At 36.5% G+C, this 22,288-nt stretch overlaps 1 protein-coding gene across 16 annotated transcripts in view; it reads right to left on the bottom strand.

The window, feature by feature from the left end:
- The window catches only part of ADGRL3 (adhesion G protein-coupled receptor L3), a 959,208-nt gene that overhangs the window by 153,027 nt on the left and 783,893 nt on the right, over window positions 1–22,288 (bottom strand). The window lies entirely within an intron of this gene.

The following is a 22,288-nucleotide window of genomic DNA, read 5'->3' as shown; positions in this document are numbered from 1 at the left end:
AGTGAACCCACAGGGCTGTCAGAAATCCAGGCATACATGCTGCCCAGCAAGTAAGAATCACTGGTGTGCATGAGTTCAGTATTGTCCCAGCCTCCCCTGTGACATGCTGCAGTGGAAGCATTCATTATTTTGTGCTGTAAAATCCTAGCTGAGACTTTGCAAGACAACAGGAAAACCTGCTTTTTGTTCTGAAGGACAACAAATAGAGCTATGCTTCTTTCTTAAAATCAATAGCAAAGGCTTCAATAAGACTATAATCACATAATTAAATTATTTGGCTGGGAAACTGTTGGCAAGTAATTCAAACTAACACTTCCATCACATCACCACAAAAATTATTTCCTCTATACATCACCATAAAACTAGATGCTGAACATAATAGAAATCAAAAGGATGACTAAAGACAGGACAATACAAGAATTTGTTATGTATAGGTTAAGAACTCTCTGCTGCTGCTGCTGCTGCTAAGTTGCTTCGATCGTGTCCGACTCTGAGCGACCCCATAGACAGCAGCCCACCAGGCTCCTCTGTCCCTGGGATTCTTCAGGCAAGAACACTGGAGTGGGTTGCCATTTCCTTCTCCAATGCATGAAAGTGAAAAGTGAAAGTGAAGTTGCTCAGTCGTGTCCAACTCTTAGCAACCCTATAGACTTCAGCCCACCAGGCTCCTCTGTCCCTGGGATTCTCCAGGCAAGAGTACTGGAGTGGGGTGCCATTGCCTTCTCCAAAGAACTCACTAAGCAAACCAATTTTTTTCTTAGCCAGCTAGTAAAATGTCACTATGGGAAAAATATCAAAGCATACATACTCCCAGGGCTTTGGAAGAGAAACATTTGTGCTGTTTACTACTAGGAAGGAGAGTAAGCACTTGGAGCTTGCTACCTATGGCCTTTGAGCATTTTTCCTTAAAAAAAAAAAAAAAAATCAGCAGTAAGTACACTCACACATAGAGATAAAGTACCAAGGTTCTCTCTGCTTCATCCAAAAGAACTGTCTTTCTAGTTACAATTTATATATTTCCCACGGTTAGCTCAATACTCTGGGTTGCAAGAAAAGACAATTTTCCATTAAGGTCTTAAGATTTCACTCAAACATAGAGAATTGCACAACAGAAAAATACACCACTGGCAGTTTGAAAGTGATCTTCCTTGAACCTGTTGATTATGAAATATGCATCTAATCCGGAAATAAGTTGAATAAACAGCAAACACAGGCACTTTCCAGGCAGTACATTGGTGTTCTAAAACAGGACTCACAGTATTGACACATTGGGAGAGGGAGTGGCAGAGACTGGGGGAATACCCCTTAAGCTGCAGTGTTTTCTTCTGGCTGGTGTTTTCATAGTAACCAAGTAACAACTGTTAAAAATTCAGCTTCATAATGAAACACCTTACTGCCAATTAACACCAACTTCAAAAACTAATCTGCCTTTTGATAAAAGTTTTTCTTGATATTTTTCCCAGCTTTTCCAAGTTCTGGCTAAAAATCTACATCACTGGCTTTGTACATAAAATAGTTCTACTTGCAAGTTGAGTACTTTGCATTGTTAAAAAAAAAAAAAAAGTCCCTCATGAGTTTAATGACTGAGTATTTCCACATAGTATGCTTAGCTCTGTCATTTGTTCTGTGTTTAAAACATGACCTAGAAACCAGACAAAAGCATTTCTGGATCACAGCAATCTGATCTGCTTTCCAGGAAGTTCTCTATGGGGTGATGCCAACAGGACATGCCAAAAAAAGGAGGTGCCGGATAGAAATCAAACAACAAAAAAGTTTATGTATTCTCTGAAGCCAAACAGAGGACATTGACCTCTTGAGTGCAAGGAAGTATTCTTTCTGGGATTCACTGATCTTCTTAATTCATTAGAAATGCTCTGAAAGCTCCATATGTGACAAAACCTATGCCAGTTCTTTATGGACCAACCATTTTAACATTAGTGAAGCACCTTACATTGATTAAACCTTACCTCAGGGAACATTTTGGGAAGATAAAGCAATGTTTCTGTTCTCAATGCAAAAGGAAAAGAAGCAACTATAGTCAACTCTGAGATGTTCTAAATAGGAAACTGTTTACAAATGGGGTGCTTTAGCTAAAATACTGAGTCTTTAAACTGACAGTAAATACATCAGACACACTCCTTATTATCTTAGTTTTGCAACTGAAAATGTATAAGGTGCAATATTTTTGTCCCACAAAGCAGTTGTTAAAATATGCTCAAAATATATAATGAAAAAATATTGCACCTTATACATTTTCAGTTGCAAAACTAAGATAATAAGGAGTGTGTCTGATGTATTTACTGTCAGTTTAAAGACTCAGTATTTTAGCTAAAGCACCCCATTTGTAAACAGTTTCCTATTTAGAACATCTCAGAGTTGACTATAGTTGCTTCTTTTCCTTTTGCATTGTTAAATTAAAAAAAAAATAAAATCTATAGAGGGCAGAACAGAAACATTGCTTTATCTTCCCAAAATGTTCCCTGAGGTAAGGTTTAATAGAAGTTTTCTATTAAAGCCTAAATGATTTCCAAGTTTATTGCAGAAATGACAGGTCCTAAAATCTGGGTGGGTTAAGACACAAACCTAGTATTTATTTATTTTTAAAATAGCACCTATTATGATTGCCTAAGTATATAATAGGAAATGTCAACACACGAATTGAGACAGAATTCTCAGATGCTAAAATCAGTGTGGGATTTGGAACCAGATCTGCTGAGTCTGCAATTGTACTTTGCCACCTTACTAGTTGTGTGCTACTGGGCAAGTTTTTTAACTTTTTTGTACTCTTCTGTAAATTAGAGATGATAATGAAATCATTTCATAAGGTCTCCTGGCTCATAACAAGTGTTTAGGTGCAATCCTATCTGTATTTTAATTTGATATCAAAGTTCAGTGTGGGAAGGAGAGAGGTATTCATTGAATAAAGCACAAGTCATCCCTGATAATTGCAAAATATTCACACTGAAGTGAGATCTGGAAGGAATGCCTCTTCTACAACCCAATCTCATAAGCAGAACTGATACACAACTTAACTACTATGGAGGAATGGGAAGAACATGTGTATTTGATAGTTCATAATATTCCCTGGTGGTACAGTGGGTAAGAATCCACCTACCATTGGACAGGACAAGGGTTTGATCCCTGGTAGAGGAAGATTCCACATGCCATGGAGCAATTAAGCCCATGCACAACTACTAAGCCTGTGCTATCTAGAGCCCACAAGCTTCAGCTATTGAGCCTGTGTGCCACAGCTACTGAAGCCTGAGTGCCCTAGAGCCTGTGCTCCACAATAGGGGAATCCATCACAATGAGATGCCCATGCTCTGCAAAGAAGACCAGCCCCCACTCACCGCAACTAGAGAACACCCACACATAGCAACAAAGACTAACTGTAAAAAATAGATACATGATTTTTTTAAAAATTCATAATATGTATTCTAGAGGCTTGAACTAACTTATCTGTTTTCTGCTAGTGAGATAGCATAATTAAGTCAATTTAATAGCTTTATAATTAATACAATTTGTGTAAGCTTTCCAAAGGTTGTTGACATTGAGAGGGTAACAGGCAGGAAGGCCAGGGGTCTCCAAATGGAGGAAATAGCCTGCAAGTGTCAGACATTTTTATCTCTCTTAAAACAATATTTTTTCCTTCTCTATACAAATTTAAAGGGAGGTTTCTCTTAAAATACTGTGTTGCCATAATGACACTTGGTTTCGCCTAGAGATAACCAATGCCTTTTTCTTACGGAAATGTTTGTCTTAAGCTATGCTAATGTACTATGCCTTTACCCCAAACTCTGTCTCCAAGTCGGTTCCGCCTCTTGGCCCAGAACCTACTTGACAAACCAGTATGTTATACTCAGATATTGTTCCCCTAATCTATGTAAATGAAACTATTTGTATGGTGGTCTGCCCTTCTTCAAGATTCAAGTTAATCATTTTATGGCCCAGGATAAACCATTTGGTGCCAAGATTATCCCAAAATGCATCTTACGGGTGAGGGGCCTGGTGCCATTCTGAATTTTAAGACATTCCTTTCTTTCATTAACAGACTGCTAGTGACTATATAACATCCAGCTGAAGACTAGCAGGGGGGTACTCTTTCTGCCCCCTTCTGATGCCTATGTCAGAAGCTTTCTCTATCTCCTTTATACTTTAATAAAACTTTATTACACAAAAGCTCTGAGCGATCAAGCCTCGTCTCTGGCCCCGGATTGAATTCTTCTCCTCCGGGGGCCAAGAATCCTGGTGTATTCGCGTGGTTCAACAACAACCTTTCAACATGTCCCTGTTACTAGTTTCATGAAGACCAAATAAACAGTCACAATATTCAACAGCAAAATAACATCTATATTTCATTTTCCCTATATATATTCATACATTTATATATTTTACACACAAATGATGACATTTGGTAATAAAGCTTTCATTTTGGGGGGTTTTCTGGTCAAACTAGTTATTGTATTGCTTTCACTACCTCAAAAACATTTCTTTAAAATACAAGTTGCTTTTTCATTTTATTTGGTTCCAAAGAAATGAACTTAACTACAGTTTAGAACCAAAGTTGAACAGGAAATACACAATGCATTTGATTAAAGTGAGGTAATGGGACATTGATCAATGGCTCTCATCAATTTCTCATCTGCTATCATTTTTTTTTATTGACCTAAGATTTATATTCTAAAGTTATAATAAATAAGACTAATTCTGGATAAATCTTAAAATATATTCTAACCACAAAAGGTTGAAAAGGGAAAACAAAAATACCTAACGGTTTTGACATTATAGACTGAAATAATCTAAAATTTGGGGATGTTAATTTAATTAAAATATCTTTGCCAGAAACTAAATGTTAATTCACCCCACTATATTTTCAAAACACAAGAAACTGAATAGGAGATGGACCTGGGAATTTATATTCTGGTTTCACCACACATTTCAGTGTGCCTTTGGGCAATTTGATGTTTTCTAACCAATTAACAAAGTGTGAACTGCATAAGAAAATAAGATGCATCATATTTCAATTTGAGTGTGGTTAGGGGCATACTATATAAGATACTACTTTTCTTATTAAACAGTTTACAGACTAGACTCTAAAGTCACTTTTGCCTTCCTAAAAATCAAACATAAATTAGAAAGTGTGAAAAGTCAGTTAGATTCATACCAGAATTATGGACATCCCATATCTTTCCTGACATATATTGGCATTGCACAATATTATCTGACCCCTCATCATTAAATTCAGATCTTAAGCAAATTCATTTGACTAATTTTACACTGAGCATTTAACTATAGCATGTTTGTTAAAAGGTGTTTTAAACTGTTTAATCACACTTCATATATTTCAAAAGGGACAGTGTTTTTATTTGTTGTTAACTACTGTGAAATTTTGGTGAAAAATAGCTGTATATCTTCCAATATCAATTTTCATCATTTTTCTAGGAGAATGTCCTTGTGAAATAGTCTAGAATTCCTTAGCAAGAATACATAAAAGGGTCCATGGTGAGAAATATATCAATGGCATTTCTTACCAAGGTAAATTCTAAATCTTAAACTAGGTAACTAGGTAACCAAATCACCTGGGAAACTTAGTTACCCTTCTTCTCTGCTTGAAAACCATTAAAATAAAGATCCAAACAGAATGAATGCCTTTGAAAGGATATACAACTATACCATCATAGTAGTTTTTTTGAAGACAAGCTTTTTAATCATGATCTCATTCAGGTTTTAGCTCAGGTATCAGCTGCTCATATAGGTCTTCCTTTAGCAGCATATCTAAGGAGAGTCACCCACTTAAATCCATTATCTGTTTTGTCTTCTTTGTAACAGGTATCATTATCTAAGGTGTGTCAGATATTTATTTACCTAAAAAAACTATTTAACTGGTAGATCACTCACTCAGAAAAAGGTAAACTTCATGAAGGTAGTGATTGTGTCATTTGTAAGTGCCCAAAACTGCCCGGCACACAGTAAGTGTTCAATAACTCTTTGCTGAATTATTGCCATCTGGTGAAGATTCACATGAAAGTGAGTTTTCTCCCTTTTCATATCAGTAGGAAAAAAAAAAAAATCTCTGATTTTATAAGAGCAAAGATTAAGTACAAATGAAAAGATCTATTAACTAAGCCAGTATTATCCAAATCATTATCATCAGAGACTCGATGTCAAAATGGGCTCCCATTTTTAGTACTTATTCACCTTTAATAGAATTATTCATATGTGGGTCTGGCTTTCTCACTAGATTCTGATGTCCTCAGGGGACATATCACGTTCATTTTCATTTTTCCAGGGTAAATTTTAGTGTTTTGAGACATTTTAGTATTCTATAAAGGCTCATTAAACAAAAATATCCTACTTTTACTATCAAATCATTAACACAATAGGGAAACTGAAAACATCTTTTTTCACTCCTGTAACTTTTTGCTATGTCACCCAAGAAGTCTTCTGAATGACCAGATATCAGCATGGTTTGGAAGGAAGGCAGAATGAGTTGCAGAGAATGAAGGGTAATTCATTTTAACTTTCAATGCAACTCATATTTTATTAAATATGTATGATATGCAAAGAACTAGGGAAATCACTGCTGGGTGAGGTTAGGAAAAATAAGAAAATCTGTTCTCAATTTGCCTACACTCCAAAGCAGAAGGTAAACATATAGCATGGGACAGAGTGTACTGAATTCTTGCTGAGAAGGATAAAAGATCCTAGAGGTGTTTGGTTTTGAATCAGACACTAAAAGATAAATAAGCTTTTTTTACCTAAGAGAAGGAAATTTGAGGCTGAAGAACATAATAAGCAAGTTAAGGATTAAAAAAGACAAAAACGAAGGTATTGAGGCAAGAAATGGTTTGTGCTTGGGGTGAGAAGAATGCATGATGTAAGAAAAGATAGATTAAAAAAAAGTGTAAAAAGAGTAAAGTGAGAGAAATGGTGAGTATAATTCAGATCTTAGAAGATTTTCAGTATGATAGCAGTTTGGGCTGTATTGTGTAGAAAATCTACAGCCATTAAGTATATTTACATAAAGGATTTATAAACTTAGATCTTAAGTTCTTGAGGTCATTCATTATTTTTTAATGAATTTTCATTTTTTTTCTTTTGTGTTGAAGCATATGTTCATATATATGTATATAATCATTAGGCAGCCCATTAGAATGTTAAGAGCAATTATCTCCCCTTAGTGGATAAATTTAAATTAAGTTGCTGACATCCTTTTGAAAAGTGAAATTTTATTTTTTATCTCCACATCTTTATCTTTTTCCTGTGTTCTCATGAACACAATATTTTTTATCAATATATACAGTAATCATGCTGAACATTGTTTCTCTTACTATATTATATATATATATATATATATTTATGTTTAATAGAAAGAAAGAAAGATAGTGCTAAGTCGTGTCCTACTCTTGTGACCTATGGACTGTAGCCTGCCAGGCTCCTCTGCCCATGGGATTTTCCAAGCTAGAATACTGGAGTGGGTTGCCATTTCCTTCTCCATGTTTAATATATGTCACGTATAAATCTCAGGCTATGTAGAGAAAGAAAAATAAGTATTCAGATCTTCTATGCTCCAATTTCTTGCTTTCTGACTCTCTGACTCTCTCTCTATATATATATATTATATATATATATATATATATATATATATATAATTTACATTGATTTATAATTAAAATTTTTAAAAACCTTAACTCTTCATTTTTGACTTTGTAATAAGTTTGTCATTTGAGAATAAAATAAAATAGAGCAAAAGTTTAACATCATTCCTGAATAAGGCACATTGTACTCCAATCTATGTTTAGACATTGATTCAAATCAAAATTTTAAAGGGCAAATGTTAGAAGTCTTCAAAACAGTTTTAAACTTAAAGTTTTTTTACTAGAAGTCAAGCTGAGTGACTGATATTTACACATCTGATCAATAAACCTAAGATTTTTTTAATAATCACTGTTATTTAATATTACTAAGCATATAAAAACCACTAATCTCTGAACTCCCTTTTATATTACAGAGAAATGTTGGCATTTTCAAGTCTTAATAAAAATGACTGTATAATATAACTGACTTGAATATAGTAATAAGAACCTTTAATAGTAGAACAAGATAAAACAGAAATTTTACAAAAGACTCTGCCTCTTCAAGAAACTTATTTAAAAATATATTTAACAAACTGTAACTTACTGTATTATTTTTAAATCTTATATAAAATTAAATGATTGAATGCTGTCAAATCTATGTTGTGTTAGAGAAATTGTGCTAAGTCCCTTCAGTCACGTCCAACTCTTTGTAACCCTATGGATGTAGCCCACCAGGCTTCTCCGCCCATGGAGATTCTCCAGGAAAGAATACTAGAGTGGGTTGCCATTAACTTTTTACTTACTCAACATTCATTCAACAAATATTAATTAAGTGCCTTTAACTGAGATACTGCAAAGAGAGATAGTTATTCTTCCTTCCTTCAAAGTGATAACAATAGAGTGAAGCCAGGGAAATAAACAAGTAAAATACAGCATGACAAGCATTATAATAGTAGAAACATGAAGTACAAGCTTTGTATTAGAACGGCTCCATGAGAATTTCAAGCTTAAATACAACATTAACCAAACAGACAAGGGGTAAATCAGGTCTTCCTACCAATCATCTATCTATTTATCATGTAAAATAAAAGGAAAATATACATGATGGGGGATTCAGAGTTAGGGGTAGAGTTGGGGACAGGGTGGCTTTTGATTTTACTTAGGATGGTCCAAGTGGGCCTCCTTGAAAATGTAATGATTTTAAAAAGACAAAGTTGCTGAGAGAGTTATCCATGTAGATATTTGGAGGAGGTATTCCAAAAGGGTGAATAAACAGAATGCAATTCAACAAGTGGAAATATGCTTTGCATATTTCAAAATCTTAGAGAGGCCCATGTTTGGAGCTTCATTTAGAAAACAGGAGGTGGCGGGGGTGAACCAAATCAATTGAGTAGGTGAACACTGCACATGAAACTAGTTTTCAGGTGAAGACTGGGAATTCAGTTATGAATTTGATGCCTATTTAAAAAAAAGTGAAGATTTGAAAAGTTACCTTCAAACTAATTTTGGAGTTCACGAAAGTGGTCTGTGCTGTAGACAACATCTGTGAGTCTTAGGCACATAGGTGCCACTTAAATCAACTAGATCACATAGGAGTGTCAGAACAAAGAGCAAACAAGAGCCGACTGAGCTAAGAGGCACCCAAACCCATGGATTTAGAAGAAAAGGAGTGAAGAACGGAGACTGCAAAGAAGCATCAAGAGGAGGAAAATCAAGAGAATGGGTTTTCTTCAGGATAGTGTATTAAAGAAGACAAAGAAATCAACTGTGTCTTCTGACTGGTTAAGTACAGTTAATTGACATCTGACTACTGAGTTCATCAGCATGAAATCATTAATGACCTCAACTAGTACAGCTGCAGTAAGGTAGTGAGGGCAAAGTCTGATGAGGTGAAATTAAGAGACAGTAAAAGGAGAGGGGCTGGTGACAGTGATGTAGAGAAGTGTTTTGAGAATTTCTACTGTGGTGGAAATGTTGTTGCTGTTGTTGTTCAGTAGCTAAGAAGTGTCCAACTCTTTGTGAATCCATGGACTGCCACACAACAGACGTCCCCGCCCTTCACTATCTCTCGGAGCTTGCTCAAACTCATTTCCACTGAGTCAGAGATGTCATGCAACCATCTCATCCTCTGTAGCTCCGATCTCCTCCTGCCCTCAGTCTTTCCCAGCATCAGAGTCTTTTCCAATGAGTTGGCTCCTCTAATCAGGTAGCCAGAGTATTGGAGCTACAGCTTCAGCATCAGCCCTTCTGATGAATATTCAGGGTTGATGTCCTTGAGGATGTATTGGTTTTATCCCCTTGCTGTCCAAGAGACTTTCAAGAGTATTCTCCACACCACAATTGGAAAGCGTCGATTCTTCAGCACTGAGTCTTCTTTATGGTCCAACTCTCATATCTGTACGTAACTACAAGAAAAACCATAGCTTTGCCTACATGGACCTCTGTTGGCACCATGATGTCTCTGCTTTTTAATATGCTGTTTAGATTTGTCTAGGATTTTTCTGGGTGGTGCTAGTAGTAAAGAACATGTCTGCCAGTGCAGGAGATGTAAGAGACATGGGTTTGATTCCTGAGTCAGGAAGATCCCCTGTAGGAGGAAATGGCAACCCATTTCAGAATTCTTGCCTGGAGAATGCCATGGATAGAGGAGCCTGGAAGGCTACAGTCCAGAGAGTTACAAAGAGTCAGACGTGATTGAAGCAATTAGCATGCACACACTAGGTTTGTCGTAGCTTTGCTTACAAGTAGCAAGCGTCTTTTAATGTCATGCCTGCAGTCACCATTTTCAGTGATTCTAGAACCCAAGAGAATAAAATCTGTCACTGTTTGCACTTGTTTCCCTTCTATTTGCCATGAAGTGGAGTGATAGGACAGGATGTCATGATCTTAGTTTTTTTGAATGTTTAATTTAAGCTAGTTTTTCACTCTCCTCTTTTATCACATGAAGAGACTCTTTAGTTCCTCTTAGCTTTAAGTCATTAGAGTGGTATTATCCTCATATCTAAGGTTGTTGCTATTTCTCCTAGCAATCTTGATTCCAGCTTGTGCTTCATCCAACCTGGCATTTCGTGTGATGTATTCGGGATATAAGTTAAATCAGCAGGGTGACAATATGCAGCTTTGATGTGTTACTTTTTTAACTTTGAACCAGTCTGTTGTTACATGTAGAGTTCTAACTCTTGCTTCTTGACCTGCATACAGGTTTCTCAAGAGGCAGGTAAAGTGGTCTGGCATTCCCATCTCTTGTGGAGAATTTTCCACAGTTTGTTGTGATCCACACAATCAAAGGCTTTGAGTGTAGTCAATGCAGCAGAAGTAGATATCTTTCTGGAATCCACTTGCTTTATCTATGAACCAAGAATGTTCAAAACTTCTGTATCATTACATTCATTTTCCAGTCCTGTGGCCACTGCTGACTTTTCTAAATTTGCTGACATACGGAGTCCAGCACTTTTACAGATCATCTTTTAGGATTTGAAATAGCTCAGCTGGAATTTCATCACCTCCACTAGCTTTTTTCATAGTAATGCTTCATAAGGCACACTTGACATCACATTCCAGGGTGTCTGGCTCTAGGTTAGTAACCACACCATGTGGTTATCCAGGTCATTAAGACCTTTTTTTGTATAGTTCTTCTGTGTATTCTTGTCATCTCTTCTTAATCTCTTCAACTTCTGTTATGTCCTTACTATTTCTGTCCTTTATTGTGCCTGTCTTTGCATGACATGTTTCTTTGGTATCTTCAATTTTCTTTAAGAGACCTCTTGTCTTTCCTATTCTTTGATTTCCTCTGATTTCTTTGCAATGTTCAATTAAAAAGGCTTTCACATCTGTCCTTGCTATTCTCTGAAACTCTTCATTCAGTTGGTTATGTCTTTTCCTCTTTTTGCTTCTCTTTTCTCAGCTTCTCTTATTTTCTCAGCTCAAACAAGCAATTTGTCTTCTTCCATTTAATTTTCTTTGGGATGGTTTTGGTCACTGCCTTTGTATAATGTGATGAAGCTCTGCCCATAGTTCTTCAGGCATTCTCTACCAGATCTAGCCCCTTGAATCTATTAGTCAACTCAACTATCATAAGGGATTTGATTAAGGAAACACCTGAATGGCCTAGTGGTTTTCCCTATGTTCTTCAATTTAAGCCTGAATTTTGCAAAAACGAGCTCATTATGTGAGCCACAGTCAGCTCCAGGTCTTATTTTTGCTCACTGTATAGAACCTCTCCCCTTTCAGCTGCAAAGAATATAATTAATCTGATTTGGGTATTGACCATCTGGTGATGTCCATGTGTAAAGTTGTCTCTTGTGTTGTTAGAAGAGGATGTTTGCTATGACCAGTGTGCTCTCTTGACAAAACTCTGTTAGCCTTTGTCCTGCTTCATTTTGTATTCCAAGGCCAAACTTATCTGTCACACAGGTATCTCTTGACTTCCTACTTTTACATTCCAATCCCCTATGATGAAAAGGACATCTTTGTTTGGTGTTAGTTCTAGACGGTCTTGTATATCTTCACAGAACTGCTCAACTTCAGTTTCTTTAGTATTAGTTGTTGGGGCATAGACGTGGATTGCTGTGATGTTAAATGGTTTGCCTTGGAAACGGAGAGAGGCCGTTCCGTCATTTTTCAGATTGCCCCCAAGTACTGCATTTCAGACTCTTTTGTTGACTACGAGGGCTACTCCAATTCTTCTAAGGGATTCTTGTCCACAGTAGTAGATATAATGGTCATCTAAATTAAATTTGCCCATTCCCATCCATTTCAGTTCACTGATTCCTAGAATGCTGAAGTTCACTCTTTTCATCATCTGCTTCACCATGTCCAATTCACCTTGATTCATAGACCTAACATCCCAGATCCTGGACAATATTTTTCTTACAATATCAGACTTTACTTTCACCACCAGACACATCCACAACTGGATCCATTCCTGTTTTAATGCAGCTTCTTCATTCTTCCCAGAGCTATTTCTCTGTTCTTCCTCAGTAGCATATCGACCACCTACTGACCTGGAAGGCTCATCTTTTGGTGTCATATCTTTTTGCCTTTCACACTCTTCAGTGCAAATACCATCAAGCAATTGGAAACATTAGACGAAGGCCTAAATTAAATGGTAAATATTTAGAGGTCATTTTTCATGTGCTAAGTACAATTTAAATGGTCTTCAGGAACCAGGAATAATCCTATTCATGCATCAACTAAATGTTGTCAGATAAGTGAATGCTACTGAGAAGAAGGGAAGGAGAAGTAGAGAAGGAATCCAAGTAGAAGGCACTGTGCCTACAAAGGCACAGAAATATGAAATGCAAGTCCTTAGGTCATTTGGGAGCGTAGACTCCAAGTTTATGGAAGAGGCCAGCTAAGATGTGGGAAATCAGCAAGAGGAGTCAAATTCTCAAACACTATAGTCCAAAACAGGACTTTTTTTTAAGGGGAAAAGACAGTCTTTGAGTGGGATCAAGTCTTGATCAATCTGCATTTTAAAAACATTTCTGTGGCTAGAGAGTATTCAACTATTTGGTGTAGCATTTTATTCAACTGGTTTCCTACTGATAAACTTGTTTTATTGATATAAACTGTGATGCAAGACTGCCTTTGATCATCAGTATATGTTCATTCTTTCAGTGGTGGAATGCTACCACATAACATGAGTTTGCCACAGCTACTCTCAACGTCCTAGTCGTAGGCGAGGAGAACAAACACTGTTTTGCAATTGTATGACAAGATTTATAAAGAAACATTATAAAAATATGGATGTGAGCAAAACTAGTCTTCCCTGGTAAGATATTTAAGAGGTTGATACAGTAATTGTTTTGAGGAAAGAGATATGAATTACTAGGGAGAGAGGCAGGGCTGCTTGCACCATTCAACTCCAAGGGGACACCACTGAAATATATCACAACATCAGTGGCATGCCTTGGAGTTAGCCATGTGGCCTGAGTGGGAAGGAGACATATCTATTATTCCACTTTTTGAATTTTGTAACATATACCTATATTATCCATTCAGAAAAGTACTATAAAGAAAGAAATGCCTTCTGGAAATAATTTGAAATAACCTTGTTTTTTTTTCCTTTGAACAAAAATGATTGCCTTCAGAATATAACAATCAAAAGGACATTTTAATCTCTACTTAGGACTTAAAAGTAACCATTGGTATTGTATCATCATAACTCTCTGGCAGATATCATATCAAAACTGGATGAATATATCAATATGTACCATCAAATATGAAAAAAAAATTTTTTTATTTCATCTAAGAACACTATTTCCCAATAATTCTCTTGTTTTAGACACAGAATCATTGGACACTATGCCCAGCTGCAAAACTGTATCTATCAAAGAAGAATTTACTTATGTAAACTAAACAGCCAAGGGATACAGTTAGGAGTAGGAGAAATGATTAAATGTAGTTGGGTGAGATTTTTGGAAAGTTGTAACAGAAATGAATAGTTTACTGTCCTTCTCTCTGTGTAGAAATTAGCATGAAGTGATGATTGGATGTTAAGTAAGCATCTTGTCATTTTGAAGATAAGCCCAGGTGCTAAATACAATATAGCAGAAAAACAGATAAAGCCTTGGTCTCTGAAATGGAGTGTTCATACTAATCTTGAACTGCTTCAACTGTATTTCCTTTTTATTTATGAAAATAAAGTCCTAGTTTAAGTTACCATAGTTAAGTTTCTGTGACTACTGGCTGTAAAAAGTTCATACATGAGATAAGTGAAAATATAAAAATTATAATTCTGTTAGTAGTAGAATAAAAAAATCATTTGTTTGGTTCCAAGTCATTAGGCAACTACTTTACTGCAAATGACACCTTAAAGCTTTCATTTCTTGTCTAACCTGCACCAGAAATGCTTATGATAGGTTCAGAAAGTAGGATTTTAAATCTCTAATGTTATTTTAAGTGTATTTTTTTCCTTCTGGTTAGGTATATGATCATAAGGCTTTTAAAGACACATAGTAAGGTAAATTGATGTGTACTCTCTTATGTTTGCATAGAAATAATATATATTTATGTTCTATGTATTTAAAACATCTTTGAAGGTAAACTCATGTTCAGAGAGCAATGATGAACTAGAATGGACTTTAAAGAAACAATTTTACAATTAAATAATGATCCAGGCTTTAATCAAGAAAGGAGAGAATAAAATTTGGTGGAAAAAAGTGAGAAAATACTTTTGTTTTAGGTGAAAGTATTTTATATAGAAATAAAAGGCCTTTTTCTCCCACCCTTATTAGAATTACTTCCTGAAGCATTTACAAACCATATATATATATATATATTCTATATTTATTTTATATATATTCCATATATATAAATCACATATATATTCTAGCTATATATATATATATATATATGTAAACAGGAACATTTTGTTGATTTATAGGAAATGTGCAAAACGGAAGAGTTGGAAATAACTTTGTAAAGCAGCCATCTCTGCCTGATCTGACACACTAGCCACGAGGATTTTGAGAGATTCCCAAAATGATGTTCTTTGCACGTCAAAGCAGAAAGTCCATCATCAATATCTGTCACCATCCTTTGGAAGTTTTCAAATCATTAGATTTATGAACTGACCTGTCCAAGATCTTAAATAATAGCCTGTATAATTTACACTGCTTATATTACATATGGTTTTACTATCTTTTGATTCAACAATTGCCTTATTTAATGACTACAATGTATAAAAAAGAATTCATATCTCTTCTTTATCTAAAGAAAACTACTTTTACATGGAAGTCACTTTCTTTGATCTCAATGTCTTTTAGCAATAGGTTCAGAGCACCAGAAACATGCAGGGTACAGATTTATATTTTCTCTCTTACACAAATCAAGTGCAGATTTATCAAGCTGTGAAATACATTAAGTTCATAGTGTTTTAACAAAGGGTTACCAAATCTCAAGAACCTGGCGTGATTCAAACTACTTTCAGATGTCCTTTTAATTATATTAAATGAAAGTTTGAGTTGGCTTTGATGCTTATGGGCAAACACTGAAATCTCTTGAAAGAGTTGCTAAAAGTACTCCCCATTGCTACAGTTAATATACTACGTTGTATGCACACCACTAGCCAATTTATTCTAGCCACTTTAACAAGGATATCCAGCCTGACAGGCCACAAAGAATAGTATCACAAGTCAAGCAAAGCACAAATCATTAGAAGACTCAAAAACTTGTTTGACATGCACCACGGAGCTCTTTGTCACACAGCCAATTAAGTGACCAAACAAGGAACTTGAAAATACTCATTAATTTCTTCCTAGGAGTATAAATGGAGGTTAGAATCTTTTCTTGTCTCATCCACCAAAGGCACACAAGTAAAACTGGCATAATTCAATTTTCACTTTGTCAAAGGTGCAAGTAGCAACTTAGGTTCACAGAAAGCCTGTATTAAAGAGAGAGGAAAATAAGAAGCAATAGGTAGAAATGTTTATGTATCCGGGCTTTAGAATCTTTTAAAATTCATCAAATGTTGACATTACTTTTATCACTGAAAAGCTGTATTTGTGTTTCTGAGCAGATTCAGCAGCACCTGACATCTTTTTCTTTTGTGTGAGATAAGAACTTGAGTTGACTCCTGGATGCCATACTCTTCAGGTCCTCCTCCTTCTCTGCTGCTGGTTACTCTTCCTCTCCCAGACCTCATCATATGACAGTGTCCTGGGTCTCAGCCCTAAATTCCTTCCTCTCTATACTCATTTCCTTGATAAACTCATCTAGGAAATGAAACACTGACTGAAAATGCCACTCTCACATTGTTTTTGTTTTTGTTGTTTTCCAGTCGCTCAGTCATGTCCGACTCTTTGCCTTCCCAAGGACTGCAGCATGCCAGGCTTCCCTGCCCTTCACTATCTCCTGGAGCTTGCTTAAACTCATGTTCATTGAATCAGAGAGACCATCAAACCATCCCATCCTCTGTCATGCCCTTCTCCTCCTGGCTTCAGTCTTTCCCAGAATCAGGGTCTTATCTAATGAGTTGGCCCTTCGCCTCAAGTGGCTGAAGTACTGGAGCTTAAGTTTCAGAATCAGTCTTCTAATGAATATTCAGGATTGATTTCCTTTAGGATTGACTGGTTCCTGAAACATTACTAAATGATTACTTCTAGCGTGAATATTCAGCTAAATTTTAAGCTCATATACCTACCTGCAAATTTACCATCAATATTGCATATCTGATAAGAAACTTAACATACTTTTTAGTGAGGTTCTTTTCATGTTCCTCCCAAATTGGTCACAGATAGACCATTTCAGTAACGGGCAAATTCATTCTTCCAGTTGCTCAGGCAAAACAGTGTGGGTCATTCCAACACCTCTCTTTTCCAGACACTTCACCTTACAATCCCTTCAGTTCAGTTCAGTTGCTCAGTCGTGTCCAACTCTTTATGACCCCATGAACTGCAGCACACCATGCCTTCCTGTCCATCACCAACTCCCGGAGTCCACCCAAACCCATGTCCATTGAGTCGGTGATGCCATCCAACCATCTCATCCTCTGTCGTCCCCTTCTCCTCCTGCCCCCAATCCCTCCCAGCATCAGGGTCTTTTCCAATGAGTCAGCTCTTCGCATCAGGTGGCCAAAGTATTGGAGTTTCAGCTTCAACACCAGTCCTTCCAATGAACACTCAGGACTGATCTCCTTTAGGATGGACTGCCTGGATCTCCTTACAGTCCAAGGGACTCTCAAGAGTCTTCTCCAACACCACAGTTCAAAAGCATCAATTCTTTGGCACTCAGCTTTCTTTATAGTCCAACTCTCACATCCATACATGACCACTGGAAAAACCATAGCCTTGGCCAGATGGACCTTTGTTGACAAAGTAATGTCTCTGCTTTTTAATATGCTGTCTAGGTTGGTCATAACTTACCTTCCAAGGAGTAAGCGTCTTTTAATTTCATGGCTGCAGTCACCATCTGCAGTGATTTTGGAGCCCCAAAAATAAAGTCTGACACTGTTTCCACTGTTTCCCCATCTATTTGCCATGAAGTGATGGGACCAGATGCCATGATCTTTGTTTTCTGAATGTTGAACTTTAAGCCAACTTTTTCACTCTCCTCTTTCACTTTCATCAAGAGGCTCTTTAGTTCCTCTTCACTTTCTGCCATAAGGGTGGTGTCATCTGCATATCTGAGGTTATTGATATTTCTCCTGGCAATCTTGATTCCAGCTTGTGCTTCGTCCAGCCCAGTGTTTCTCATGATGTACTCTGCATATAAGTTAAATAAGCAGGGTGACAATATACAGCCTTGACGTACTCCTTTTCCTATTTGGAACCAGTCTGTTGTTCCATGTCCAGTTCTAACTGTTGCTTCCTGACCTGCATACAGGTTTCTTAAGAGGCAGGTCAGGTGGTCCGGTATTCCCATCTCTCTCAGAATTTTCCACAGTTTATTGTGATCCACACAGTAAATCCTATTTGTTCCACTTTGAAAAAAAATCTTGAACCAGAAAAATTATTTGAGCATCCCATACTCATATCCTGTTTTAAGTAGTTGTTATTGCCCAAATGGTTACCCTGTTTCAGTCCTTACTTTTCCTGTTATCATCTATTTTCTAATTTTAAAACATATCAGACCATGTCATCCCTCTGCTCAGAACCCTGGAGTGGTTTCCTCTCTATGAATACAAGCTGAAGTCCTTACAAAGGTCTGTCAGATCTGGGCCCTTGACGTCCTGTCATCCTTTTCTCTTTCACTTCATTCCAGTTGCATTGGCTTCCTAGACAACACAGGCTTATTTCTATCTCAGAAACTTTCTGTTTTCTTTGCTAGAGTGCTTTTTCCTACATATCTTCACAGTTCACCCCTTCATAGTTTTTCTCAAATGTCACCTCACCTCAGTGATGCATTCCTTGCTCTGTTTTTCTCCATAACATTTATTATCATCTCACATACCATATATTTACTGTTTATATTCTGCTACTAGATATTTCACCCTAGGAGAGTGAACAGGGATTTTGACCTGTTGTGGGCACTGCTGTATTCCCAGTACTGAGAGGATTATTGTGCAAATGCGCTCAACTAGTAATTCTTGAATGTTTTTGTTAACTACTGTGTGAGTTTATTATTATTATTATTATTTTTTACAGTTGAAGCTGAGATTGCTTTTACAGTGCTAATATGCGGGGAGCGAGCTCCGCCCCTGGCAAAGGTCATGAGGAAGGAGGCTTGGCATACGCAAAGGCGGGATCAAGCCTCAGGAGTCTCCCTGGAAATTCTCGAGCAATCTACCCCCCAAACCAGAGTCTGCCTACTTTCTGCTTTGTGCTTTCACCTACACCTCTGACTTTACGGGGGGCTGTCCCCCACTACCTCTCTCTGAAAAAAGAGTTAGCTTACAGCTCCAGTTAATAATTCCTGGGTGTGACAGTGTTTCAACCTACAAACTCCCTTGGAAGTCCTCTAGCCTGCCTGAATAGGTTTTTCCGGCCACATGTGATTGCTCAGAGCCTCCAAACTGTGAGAGGCATGAGATGTTCTAAACTGTCTAAATACAGATTCCTTTGAGCAGTTAAAAGATTGATTAGAAATTGTATTGGTGAAGGGATTTTCACTTGTTGGGCCAATGTTTGCTGCTAAGTCTCCATATCCCTTACCTGCTGTGTCCCTGGCAGTGTATTGATTAATATAATTGGTGTAAATAGTAGCTTTAATGTTTGTAACCTGGGACCCTTGAGTTAATTCTTTTTCTTGTTATAGCCCACCACACCTTTGCTCTGTAGGAATGCAACTTTATCTAATGCTTTTGGAGGGTGGCTCCTGACCAATCACCTTTAGAGAAAAATAAGTTTTCTGAAGAAAGGGTCTTAAAATGTTAACAGGCCTCCGGGCCAGAAGATGATGCAAATCACCTAAGCTTTTGCATATGATAAGCTTGCAGGAAGAAAGCCTGGCTTGCTGCATGACTCTACCCCTTCCCCCATTATCCTCTATGCATAACTTAAGGTACAAAAACTACTTTGGAAAATAAGTGCGGGCCTTGTTCACCGAAACTTGGTCTCACCATGTTGTTCTTTCTCTTACCTTCTGGCTGAATTATTCAGCCTCTTTTCTCCACTGAACTTCCTCACTGAGCTATCCTTATTTCAGCCTCTTTTCTCCACTGAATTTCCTCACTGAGCTATCCTTATTCTATTACTCTTCAGGTCCTTAATTAAAGTTTAATTAAGCAGTTGTTTCCTGATCCTCGCCGACGCCGTCCCCACTTCGAATTCCCTGGATCCACCGGGGCTGGACCCCGGCACTAATACCTAGGATACAAATTTCTAGTGGATAATGAAGGTGAAACAAACAAAATAAATAAATAAATAAGTAAATATTAAGTCCAAATAAAATAAAATAAGTAAAATCTAATAAAAAGAGGGCTTATTTCAAATACTTTGTAAGACTTAAAACATAGACTATCTGCCTTTTAAAAAAATGAAAAATGGAAGGAAGAACGCGAAGAAGAGAAGAAACCAGGTGTGTGTCTTTAAAAAAAAATTTGCAGTTATTTACTAATTGTTAAATCAATTCTTGGCCTAAGTATGCAAATAATAGTGGTTTCCAAAGAATGACTCAAAAGATTCACATCAATAACGATGCATGTGTGCTCAGTCACTCAGTTGTGTCCAGCTCTTTGCAACCCCATGGACTGTAGCCTGGCAGGCTCCTCTCTCCATGCGATTTTCCAAGCAAGAATACTGGAGTAGGTTGCCATTTTCTCCTCCAGGGGATCTTTATGACCCAGGTATTGAACCCCCATCTCCCACATCTCCTACATTGGCAGGCAGACTCCATTACCATCAAGCAAGATTGACTGTGAGTCTCCAGGGAGTCCATGCCACCTATGGGATTTGGAGGAGAAAGGAAACTGCTGGCAAAAGTCAAAACATATTTCTTAACTAGGAAAATGTCCTGCTTTTAAAGCATTTAAAATGGAAAAAAATGAATGTCAGTAAATTTTAATAGTTCCTGCAAAAGAATATGAAATAAGAATTTATGCAAAATGCTTTTCAGTGACGGTCACAATGCCTAATAAATGATTTATTCTTCATATTACATCACTGTTATTCTTAAGATGGTGTTGAAGAAGCACTGGATGTACCAGGATAGAAGCATTAGTGCCATCAGTGCCAGCTGTGTGACCTAGTTCCAGTCATTGGATCTCTCCAGATTTCAATTCACTCATCTTCACCTCTATGGCCCCTCCTGGTAATAATATATATGGTAACATATATATTAATATGCATATGGAACACAAGCCTTACTTGTCTTCTCTGGCATAAAACTTAAAACCCTCTTCTAAATGATGCATTGTGTCTGGGATATGGTAATGATATTTTAATTTGACATATGTGAATACCTATATTTTAATAGTCAACAAAACTTTTAGGGTAATCTAAAATTACAACTGAATAAGGAAAAATAAAATATATTGGACCCAGTTTTTTTATTTTCATTAAAATTCTTGATATAAAAGCATAATAAGTTTTAGGAGATTCATATATTATTTTAAAAAATCAAAGCAACTAACTTTTAATTGCTCACTTATAGATCAGTTATCATAGCTGACTATCGACAGTCCAGATTTCACTGTTATTGTGTGTGTGTGTGAAATAAAAAGTGGGAAGCAAGAAGTAATGAATGGATCTAGATAATTCATAAAATAGACACTGTACTTCTAAATAATTAAATGTTAAATGTATTTAGATGGTCAAAATCATATCTAGAAGAATCACTGCTTGTGCCCACGGAAAGGAACAAAAAAATTAAGTATCTTATAATAAATATTTTTTTTCAAATTTAGTGCAAAAAACCTTTCTGGTATATTTCATTCCTATTTCACAGGTAGCTTAGAATGTGCTCTGAATATAGAAATAATAGAGAACATGTCTTTAAAAGCCAAATAGACTAAAGATTTAGGTATTATTCAGTCTAGAATTTCACAGAATAATGATCTATACAAAAGGAATAGAAATAATGTCATGTATTAGCAAGCAGAGCATTTCCACTTCACCAATATTCTGTTTGTATTTCGTCTTATCAGATGTTTAGTCAATAGCTGAAACATTTATTCATAGCCAGTCAATTATAACAACAGGAAGTCAGCCATTGAATAAACTGTGCTATTAATTTTCCATCAGAGATTCTTGTTTGAATGACCATGCATTTCATAGATTTAAATACTGAAAGGCTAATTCTAATTATTTCCAAGGCCCTATTAAAAGGATAACATAGATTGCAATCAAAAACAATACTAATGTTGCTCAAAAATGATCCTCAGCTTTCAGTTCTGAAGAGTACTTCAATTTTTCTATCTATTGCACACACAAAGCAGTATATATACATATACCTCCCAAAGTAATTTCTTTTCCAAAATACGAGAAAAACCTGAACAGTTGCTTATATACAACAGTTCATTATTTTATAAGAAAAAATACAAATTAAAAGGTTTTCTTCCTAACCTCTGTTATGCAGATTTCCCCCCGCTTTAAACGACTGTCTCGCACAATGCCCTTATTGTGAATAAACGGATACAGTTTAATTTCTGGACTACCAATCTGAGAACTAGTAACATGGGTCTTGAGGACATCCTTCTTTACAAATGTAGTTGACCTTCCCCTTTAAAAATGCTGATATATCCACATAGGGAATAACATTTACAGCTACACAGTTTCATATTTTTCTTCCTTCTGATAAAGTTAATTTGTATATTGGAACCCACAGAATGG

The sequence above is a fragment of the Bos javanicus genome, chromosome 6 (assembly GCF_032452875.1).
Source record: "Bos javanicus breed banteng chromosome 6, ARS-OSU_banteng_1.0, whole genome shotgun sequence".
Taxonomy (NCBI): Eukaryota; Metazoa; Chordata; class Mammalia; order Artiodactyla; family Bovidae; genus Bos; species Bos javanicus.
The sequence above is the reverse complement of the archived record's forward strand: the minus strand, read 5'-3'. Positions and strand labels throughout refer to the sequence as shown.